Raw genomic sequence first — 10,941 nt, 5'->3', positions numbered from 1 at the left:
GAGACCTCCTTGGGCAAGATGAGTGACTCAGCTCCCCTGGTTTCCCTCCCTCGGGGAGGCAGGGAAAGTCAAGCCTGGTCCGCCACAATACGTCTCCATTTAGATTGACAACTTCCCGTGACTGCGGGGTTAACCTTGTTATGACAGCACAGCTGCAGTTGCCATCTCTCCCAATCGCACAGATAGCGCAGCCTTCCCAAAGTAATAGCAGCTCTCGGAATCACAAATTACAGCGAGTGTTTCATCCCTTGTGTTGCTATTTAGCCCCAAATGACTCTGACATCAGTTTCTAACGGCAGAGATGTGCTTTTTTCAGTTTTGTCCCGAGCGAAAGGTTAGCAGGGGACAGCGCCTGCTATACTGGTTCTATTTTGTTATTTTATAGTGAAAAATATGAATCGGTGTCTACTTTCATGTTCCTATTTGGCAAGTACTTTGTTACTGGAACACCATTTCCACCCTCCCATCAAAAGTAATAGTGCTCAGATGCATCTGTACGTCACTGTACATTGAATATATTTCTGCCTGGAAAAATTGTGCCTTTAATGCAAATGCTATTTTGAAATTGTGGATTTTATTTGGCATGTACAACATTCTTTTTTTTTATTAGCAGAGGATTTGGTTATATTATTTGTAGAAAGAGAATAGTGTGGTAGAAAGACTGATGGTACCTGTGGACAGTGTAGTTTTTATTACTGTCAAAATATTTCAGGTAGAAGGCATGTTTAATTAGATCCTCACTTCTCAAATCTCCTTTAATATTTTCCTTCTATCACATTAGAACACTTGTCAAACACAACTCAGGGTTGCAAGACTGGATCTCTGACCATTGATCATTTTTTCCAAGTGTTAGCAGACCACTGTATTCTCTCTTCACCTTCCAGATAACTCCCTAGATAAATACACTTTCTGGGTAAACATCACTCTACCTTCTAGATAACCATTACGTGATGTTCATTACTGCCCAAATGTCTATGTTACAATTTTATGCACAAAAATCTGATAATATCTGGGTGCCTTAGAACTGGCTATTATTAGACAGAAATAAATTTTGTGAGTGGATATTTTTAGTGTTCACAAATGTAGAGTGCAGCATTATTAGATTTCTTCAGTTGCCCTCTGTGTCTCAGGAATGTGCCAAACCCAGTACAGCTTTTAATTGCTTCATTCTCTACTCAGTAATTTTCCTGCTGTTATTAGTGCGGGCTGCTCAGCAATCACTCGGAGCCAAGGCGTTTGTCGGAGATTTCCTTTGTGCAGTGTTTGTGTTCTGCCTCTCAGCGCTCTGTAACGCAGTTCTGCACATGAATTTCTGCTCTACACCGTAACTGGTTCCAAGTGGCACTTACAAGAACGCGGGGAAAATATATTTCTTCATGAAGCAGGTCTTATAGCTATAACTGGACTATATTTCTTAGTTGGCTATCCAAAATTGCTGAAAAGATCTGGAAGATCTGTTAACACATTGCAGGCATGTGATTTGCAATCACGTGGGAGGAAGGAAATCAGGAAGGGGAATAACAGCATCAAGCACCTGCAGGCACTGCCCTGGGTTAGAGAATCCTGACCTGTACAGTCTTATCCATTGTACAAGTATCTATCTTTCCATCTATCTATCTTGTGTGGAGTTGTAATCGTTACAGATATATAAAATGCAGAGGGACATAAAATCCACCCAAATAAGGGAAAATAATGAACTAGAATATTTTTTATGCAATATATATTGGTTTCCTCAAATTTCAAACAACATTCTATTTATTGGAAGTTTGCAAATCTATACACTTTGCTGACATGAAACCGTGTAGGAACATAATGATTAAGACTGATTTACAACTATATCCTAGCAATGGATGCACAGTGGTTGGACCAAATTCAAATTTTATTGCAAAGTTCAAAGTTAGAAAAATTGGACCAGTACTATATACTGAAGGGTACTACTGACTTAGCTGACAGCTTGTTGCCACTGTTCTGGGGATTGTATTAAATCCAGAGTGTCATAGTCTTTGGGTTGTTATGCAAGATGATTTCAGCACAGGGTGGACAACAATCTGTGGAAGGGCATGGTTGTGTGTCTCTGAAGGCAGCTGCAAAGTAAGTGGTTTGCAAGTTAACAGATTCATATTGAAGGGAGGAAAGTTTGGTTTCTTTCCTTGAGGCAGCCAATGCAAGCCAAAATGGAAATAAGAGAGCTTAGGCATTTTGGAGAGGTCCTTCAGAAATGCATATCATAATAGCAATATCTTCTCTAATTGATTATGCAGTCTGAATCTTTGCCATTAAGTGCTTGGCAAAAATATTACGCTCTAGCTCTCCCTACTGGATTATTATTACACAATTTCTGTATTTAATGGGTGCAATGTATCTCTGTGTTAAAGAATTAAACAGATAATCCAAGCATCTCACTACATTGTATAGAAGTTTCATACTTTATGTGCATCACAACAAGTATGGCTATGGTTTGTTTCTTTATTTTGCTAATTATTCTTATTTTGTAGTATATCAGAAAAAAGTATGCTGTATCTCCTGCTGCAGTTTATGAAGAGTCATTCTAGAACATGAGAATATTTCTTTTGGCTGTAGTTTCCAAAAGTACCTAGGTGATTTTTAAGAACTTAAGGTAATTTTTCAAAAGTGAATTAGGCTCTTAGAAGCCTGAACCTCAATGGCTGTCCTGGTTTCGGCTGGGATAGAGTTAATTTTCTTCCTAGCAGCAGGCATAGTGCTGTGTTTTGGATTTAGGATGAGAATAATGTTGATAACACGCTGATGTTTTTAGTTGTTGCTGAGTACTGCTTATGCTAGTCAAGGACTTTTTCAGCTTCCCATGCTCTGCCAGGCGCACAAGAAACTGGGAGGGGGCACAGCCAGAATAGTTGATCCAAACTGCCCAAAGGGCTATTCCATACCATATGACGTCATGCTCAGTATATAAACTGGGGGGGGTGGCCGGGGAGCAGCGATCGCTGCTCGGGAACTGTCTGGGTATCGGTCGGCGGGTGGTGAGCAATTGCATTGTGCATGACTTGCTTCGTGTATCATTATTATTATTATCATTATTATACTGTTACTATTAGCATTACTATTTTACTTTATTTCAATTATTAAACTGTTCTTATCTCAACCCAGGAGTGTTTCTCACTCTTACTCCTCCGATTCTCTCCCCCATCCCATCGGGGTAGGGGGAGTGAGCGAGCGGCTGCGTGGTGCTGAGCTGCTGGCTGGGGCTAAACCACGACAATGGCTTTCACTGAAACTTAGTTGCCTGTCTGAAATATCTTTTAGTTACGTTTAACTGCATACTGTTCTAATTTAATTGATTTTGGAAAGCTAATGGAGAGACGGGTCTATACAGATTTCATTTCTGCCGTATCCAGTGGTGGTTATCCACTTTTTTCCAAGGGAAAAAGCAAGCAGAGATATTTTAGCTGAGGCAAAATATGCATAGGTTATATTTTGCCTGTCTCCCCCAGTATGACATCTGACATATCAGGACTTAGCTAAGAGAAGGCAGGACCTTCATTGATAAAAATTTGATTAAAATATGTTTATCCACATAGTGCAATAAACTGTTTTTTTGCTGGCAACAAGATGACCTTTTTGACTCATTATGCTAAAGAAAAAGTGTATTTATACTTTTACCCATATGATGAGCTAATGATGGGCTTATGACATGAAGTTTCATGTTTCTGCTGAGATGTGACATCCACTGAGAAAGTGTACAAAGAATATAGTCATACACTGTGACTGTAAATGCAATAATTTGCTTTATCAAATAATTTAAGAGAACACGTTTATTGGGTTTTCATTAATTTCTGCTTCACTGCAAAAATCTGTAAAGCAAAAGAAAACAGAATGTTTTTCATGTATCCATGGTCCACACTAAATATCACTGTAAGAACTGAAGTAATTTTATTATCACTATAAAATCCATAGGCTTGAATTCACCTGTGATTCTGTCCTGGGTCCTTGTCTACTTATGATGCACAATGTAAGGCAGTTCCCTCCTGAGCTGTCTTTCACAACAAATCAGCTAATTCCTTTTGAAAACATGATGCAGCTCTGGGAAATGGTCCTAGAACCACCTTTGTACCATATGGATGCAACTGCACCAGGTTTGGCTCCATCAGTTCTCTGCACACCTCCAACGTGATTCCTGCAGTCTTTGCATCCTTACCTACTCATTTGTATCCTCATGCTGCATCCAAAACATTTTAATTAAACCTACAAGGAATAACAATCCTATTCAGTGTGGGCATGGAATTTTTACCTGAGAAAGACATGGTCCATCTATGGGGCAGACATGGGTGTCTCTGTACCACTGCACATGAAGACCAAGAATTTTGCAGTGGAGTCGATGCTTTCAATGATGTAAGTTTAACCATAGGAGATGCCAGACACAAACTGAGATTTTAGGTGGGCTGAATTTCTGAGCAGTCTGTTTCTCCATGAGCAGAACAAAGGCACGCCTAGTTTAGGCACTTCAGTTTGGTACTGGAAGATACATTTCCTGAATCTGGGCTAAAAATCCAACCTCTACACTAATTTCCATTAAATTAATGTTTTATCCAATATATTGCAATTTTAACCTAAAAACATTTTAGCAATGACATTACTGAAAAATACCTGGACCTATAAATCACTCAGTCTGTACAGAGCCTCTAGTCCATCCTCTTTTTTTTAATTTGCCTTGCCTCTTTAACTGTCCATTAATTATATTAACATGTTTTACCGACATAGGATGTTTACATAAGGTAAATCAGTGGATTAGATCAAATGAAAAGATATTTGTATTTCAACCAAAAGTTTTTTGGGAGGTGTTTGATAGTGCTAAAATATTGGCTTGAAGTATACACTCTTCATTTCAGAACTGCTTCCTAATGGCCAGCAGTTCAGAAGGGGCAGGGTTTGCGATTGAGCTCAGCATGAGCTCCCAAAGCTATGCAGTGGGAAGAAGTCGTCAAGGTGGTATCAGCTGCACAAGCAACCATAGGCATGGGAAAGGACTAGGTTTTACCTCTGAAGAATATTAGCTTGACTCTATCTACCACAGGTTTGGTCCAACAAGAGCAAGATATTGAAAAGCTAGAGAAGGTACAGAGAAAGGAGAGAAAATACAGCTAAACACTGAGTAAAAAATGCCATGTATTTTAAGAGAGACATATAGAACACAAGTTGTTTAATTTGTGGAAAAGCAGGTTGAGAGATTACTTTGATTATATTGATAATCTCTCCCAGTGGAAAAATGTCTAGGTGCTAACTGCTCTGTAATATAGTGGAGAAAAACCAGAGCCAGTATGTGCAAACTATAGCTGCGTGAAATTCACATGAGAAATAACAGAGTTTTGATGCAAAGGTGATTAACAAGTATAATAAACCACATTCATAAGTGATAGATTTTCCATTTCTGATGTCTTTATGTTAGTCCCTAATAAAATAACTACTTGGCTTAAAGACACTCACCTTAGCAGAGCCCTGCATTAACATAGCTATACTGCTTCTGTGACAACCTGTTTCACAAGTGTTTTGGGCAGTACAGAAATGGATCCAACCCATTGATGCAATTAGTTGTGAGCCGTAGTCATATGTTTGAGAGAGAATCCGGCCTGAAGACAGAAGAGATGAGCAAATGCATTAAGCAATCTGTCAAGATAGGGAGCTGAAGTTTAAATGGGTGTGTAAATTTTTGCTGTTGCAAAAAAATAATCCATAGCACCTTTCAGCTAATCACGTCCTTATAATATCAGATGCATAGAAGAATAAGTATACATATAGGGCTATTGCAAAAAAGGTCTTAACTAGTACTTGATGCTGAGCTTGCACCTTCTTTTAGAAGAATTTTAAGGTTGTTTCTCAACTGGCTGTTCTCAAATTGGGCAAGTCCCCTAGGATCTAGGAAAACTTCATCTGGTCTCGTTTTTCTTCATTCCCTCTTTCTGTCTCTTTTTCTGTTTCCTCAAAAATGCTTTCCTTTCTGGCAGTCACAGGGGAATATAACATTTACTCTGACCCAATTAGGATAAAGAGACAGAAAGCAAGTGGGACACAAAGGCTGCGACCTTAAGTAGGGGTTGCACACTGTGCAAGTGCAGGATTGCAGAGAAGAATACAAATTTTATTGCAGAGAAAAAAGAGCCTTCCCTTCTGCTTCTGGGTTGAGTTTTTTTTTCTAGTTATGACTGTGAGTTTCTAGATGAATGTGAAAAAAATAAAGCAGTATGTTGAGCTGAAAAGAGTGAAGGCACCCCACTCTACAGTAATATCAAGAGCCACCTACAGGCTTACTGAATAGACCCCCTAAACCTAGGTACATCTCATCTGTCATAGAATTATAGTGTTTAAAAACAAAACTGTACACCTGCAAGAAATTGATGAATGGAGGGACAGATCCATGGAGCATTTTATCAACTGCCTGCCATTTTCAGTATAGCAAACAGTAAAATCTCACTCATTCTGACAGGGAACGAATCATTAAAAATATATGCATCTGGTGGAGAAACTGGGCTAAAGATGGCCTACTAATGACATCATATATCACTATGTGACCTGGTGTGGAAGAAGAAAAATCTGCAGAAAATACCTCCTTAAGAATATTTATAGGAACTAGAAGAACTTTATTATATCATCAGATATGCCATAAACATGTCTTAAAAACATTTTAGATAGCCTATTTAAGGGAAATAGTATTTTTAATAGTATAATCCAAAAGGAAACAGTTAATGTGGACTTGAATTGAAACAATATTCTGCAAAATAAGCCTTATAACAGATGGACAATCACATTGCTGTCAAAATTTGTTGTCACACTTTTATGATTAATGTATCCTGCTGTTTGACTGAACCCATTTTATGATCCTTATATGTATTTCATGTAAAACCCACTTGCATGATATTTACATGTATTTCATGTAAAGCCTGCTAAGTGACAAATTTTTTGTCTTCTTCCACAAGTAAGATTTGGAAATAAAATATTTGCTGCCTGCTGGCTGATCTTTGATCCATGATCCTCACTTGTAGAGCAGATTTGGCCTGCAGTAAATAGAAATAGCATTCTGTGTGGGCTGTGACTAAACTCATTTCAGCACATTTGGAGGGTGTTGAACAAGTCAGCCCTCATTTGCTAAGTCTCTGACTGGAGTCAGGAAAAGTGAGACAATCAGGAGCAAGAACAAAATGTCCCTAAAGCATATGCATGAAGCAATTTTTTTCCTTTTCCCCCGTGGCTTACTCACAGAAGTGAAGTATTAAATGTATTTTATGATGTGATTTATTAATATTGGTAATTTGAGTAAGTTCAAACAATATGTTTTTCACACAATGAAACAATGATAGTACATAAATATATGGGTGTACTATTGTTCTGAGCACAGACACAAAATATACAATGAATATATTAATCCAAATCAATTGTCTTCTAGAAGGAAAGTGTGCTGCCAGCCAAGGACCATGTGCATGCTAGACAGTTGTTTCACAGGAGGGATGCTTCTAACATATCAGTACAAGAGAATGGGACTTATTTGGCTCATTTCTTCAAGCTGTGCTTTTCTGTTGTGGTTGTTTCCCTTTTTTTTCTTGTCTCCCTTTCAGCACATTAAAGATGGATAGGAGGAACAGTTGTGCTGCTCTCTCTATTTTACCATGAGTTTTGCAACAGTTTTGTTTCTCTGAAAGTTCTAGTGAGTGGAAGGCCTATGACTGTGATAAAATTTCAGCATTTATTTTAGGGAGAAAATAAAGCTTCTAAGTATTGTGGCTGCAGAAAGCACTTCAAAATAAGATCTTTCTGGCCTTAAAATAGATCACAGTAAAGAAAATGTAGTTCAGAAATTATTATAAAGTCATGAGTATACATCAGTTGGATGAATTTTAGAGGGGAAAAGAGAATAAAGGGGGATTTGATTTACCATTTTAAAACACTGGTGTATTTTAAGCCTACAGAAAGAGAAGAAGAAGAGCCAGAAGAAAAAAAAAAATCAGAAAAGATGCTAAAGAAGAGGTGAGGACATGAAAAAAATGAATGGCAGCCAGAGACTAATAATGAATGTAGGGTACAGAAAGTGTTTCTGTATTCTTGTCCCAGTCCATTACTCTGATCATGTTTCTATACCTTACCTTCCTTAAAATAAAACAAACAAAAAAATTTACTAGCTTCCCAAATAAAACCTTGAAAGGAATGGTGAGGTAGTATGAGGGAAAGGAAGAAATGATAGTTGGGAGGCTTTTTGTCAAGTATGTAGTCTGCCACAGAAAAAAAGGAAAATAAAAAGGTTTTAAATTGAGAAATGCAAGGTATCTTTACTCTGTGCATTTTTCCATTTAATAGTTTAAGAGAGGATAGACTGAGAGAAAGAATCACATTTTTATGCCAGTCAGTGCAATATTAGACTGAGGCAAACTTCGCTTTTTTTTTCCCAGGCTTTCAAATGCCTTTCCTACTGATATGAAATGTAAACTTGTATATATTCACCTAGAGCAAGACGCGCAGCTCTTCTGCCTCCCACTGATAAATCAAGGCAAACAAGCTGTGCTATGAGACCACTTGCTCTGCAAACTGTTCGTGTGGCTCAGTGGATAGCATGGAAGGGCATCTGTCGAGGTGAGTTTGAGAAACCTGTGTGAAGAGGGAGTGCTGACTTTCAGATAAACAGTTTTATAGCTGTACAAATGCCTGACCTGCTGAATACTACAGGATTGGGAAAATAGATGAGAAAAAGTATTCTCTCACATTAGTTTATCCGGTGTTCTTGACTCATTGCCTGCTGCTGAGTTGCATAGCTGAGTACATATACCTTGTAGGTAAATGTCAGTGATGTATAGATTTAAAATAGCATATTTTAGCATATTATATTACAGCTCAGGGGAGGGAGCAACCTCTGTAACAGACTATGGGCTATTCTACACATGCTCTTATCTGTACAATTATTTTTAGGATAGCCATCTATATTTCTAGTATAGTCCTATAGTGCAGCTGGGCAGGTTGTGTTACGTCAAAGTAGATCATGTGCAGGCATAAGCCTGAGAAGTGCTCTTCTCCAGATACTCATTTTTCATTTGTGCATCCTGAAGTTTCAAGTCATCCTCAGACAGGCAGAACTCTTGTTTCTTTTTAAAGTTCACAGTCCAGAATACTGCTCTCGTATTTGGCAGAAAAAGGAAATATATTTTCTGTGAATGAGGAGAAGAAATGCCTGATTTTGATACTTATTTTTCATTATCCATAGTTTAAGGTGCATTGGTATTGGTCAGGTGCATGACGATTGGTCATATAGTTAAGTCTTTAGTGCTAAGAAATAAAGATTTCTGGCCTGTTGCATATGAGAGAAGCAGTAAGGAAGTATTCTCACTGGCAGGCAAGTAATCAGAGCATATCCATGATTTTCTTTGACACTACTAAATTTAGAGAAGGAATGTGAAAAATTGACTTCATGGGCATGGTGTTCCCTCTGAGGCACACAATGAAGTGTAGATTGGACAGGGATAATTCACTTTCCTACGTTTTAGCCTGACCTCCTAAAAAAAAGTTGTTTGTGTTTGCATGCTGTCCCCTGTGTCCACTTTATTTCTGTTTTCTGTTAACATTTGAACCCATGGATCAGTTTTAACTAAATGGGATGAAAAGATGGAGGGTTTCCAAGATTATTTCAGTTCTACAAGTTTTATGACAACTGACAAGTTTTGGAGCAGAGATACTCAAATTAGTACCTCTAGCTGAGGAAGAGTCTGAATAACTTGCCTGTCTGTCCATAGCTATGTATGAACCTAGTAGAAGGTTGCACCACAGTCACGCAGTCCATCCTACCAATGATATGAGGAAAAGCAGTGGGGCAATGCAGCTACATGGCAGAGAGAGGGGAAAGCAGCAAAAGCAATTTTGATGACAGAGTGCAAATCTAGAGGAAATCAGTCTACAGCACTGCTGCAGCTTGCTGATATATTTATTCAGTTTTATATTCACTTTATTATGCATATAGCATATTGGGGGTTTTAAACAGAGTCTTCAAAGAAAGAAAAGCTCCCCTTCTGAAGCCCAAAATCTTTGCCCCGTGGGTTTTGGAAAGGCTGTTTGATGATGTTCTGGGAGTAAGACAAGGCTGGTTGTCCTGTTCTTTATTAAAACAACAGCAACTTTAAAATGTTGATATTAAATAGAAGGATATTGGGGGGGGGGGGGGTGTACTTTCTCTTTTCTATAGAATTCAGAGAAAAACTACTTTTTCATGAAAGTTCTCATTTAAACCTTTATCTAGGCTTGCAACTGAATGATGTGAGGCAGATATACAGCTTTTCACAGAAAACAAAAAGTAGATATTGAAACACAGCATTAATAATGTTGTTGCAACAGCTTTGCAGAGTTGCTGGGTGAGCAAGTTAACATTTTCTGAAGTGCTTAACCCTATTGGCTACAGGTTGATTATTGAGGTTCTTAGGCTCTGCAAATAACAACATATTGGCACATAAAGTCTATACAAGGTCTTGATAGTCTTTCTACTGACAGTGTTTATAAGACTTTCTTTTTATTTTATTAATACTATTTACAAAACTTTGGGTAAACCCGGGTCAATTCTTAATTGTGTAGTGTGTGGTGTCTGTGATTAGATTAGGAATCTGGAGGGCACTCTCTGAATCAGAATATTTGGTAAGAGGAAGTAGGAGAAAGTGGCACTGTGAATTAATAACTCTTTTCACCTTGTGATGAAGATTATTAAAAATGAAGGGGAATGTGGAAATATGGAGTCAGTTTAAATTGAAGTATTGAGGGGGAAGGAAAAAGTGTTTACCACCTGTGGTTCAGGGTAGGGAAGCACACTCAGAGATAGCTGAGAGCATTAAATTAGTGACTACAGTGATATCTAGGGAATTTTAATTTGTATAATTTATTCAGTCATTAATAAGGAGGACTAGAGTTTTATGTAGAACTTATTTTTATATCAGTATGTGTTACAGG

The sequence above is a fragment of the Pelecanus crispus genome, chromosome 1, assembly GCF_030463565.1.
Source record: "Pelecanus crispus isolate bPelCri1 chromosome 1, bPelCri1.pri, whole genome shotgun sequence".
NCBI classification, from domain to species: Eukaryota; Metazoa; Chordata; class Aves; order Pelecaniformes; family Pelecanidae; genus Pelecanus; species Pelecanus crispus.
Note: the sequence above shows the minus strand (reverse complement) of the source record.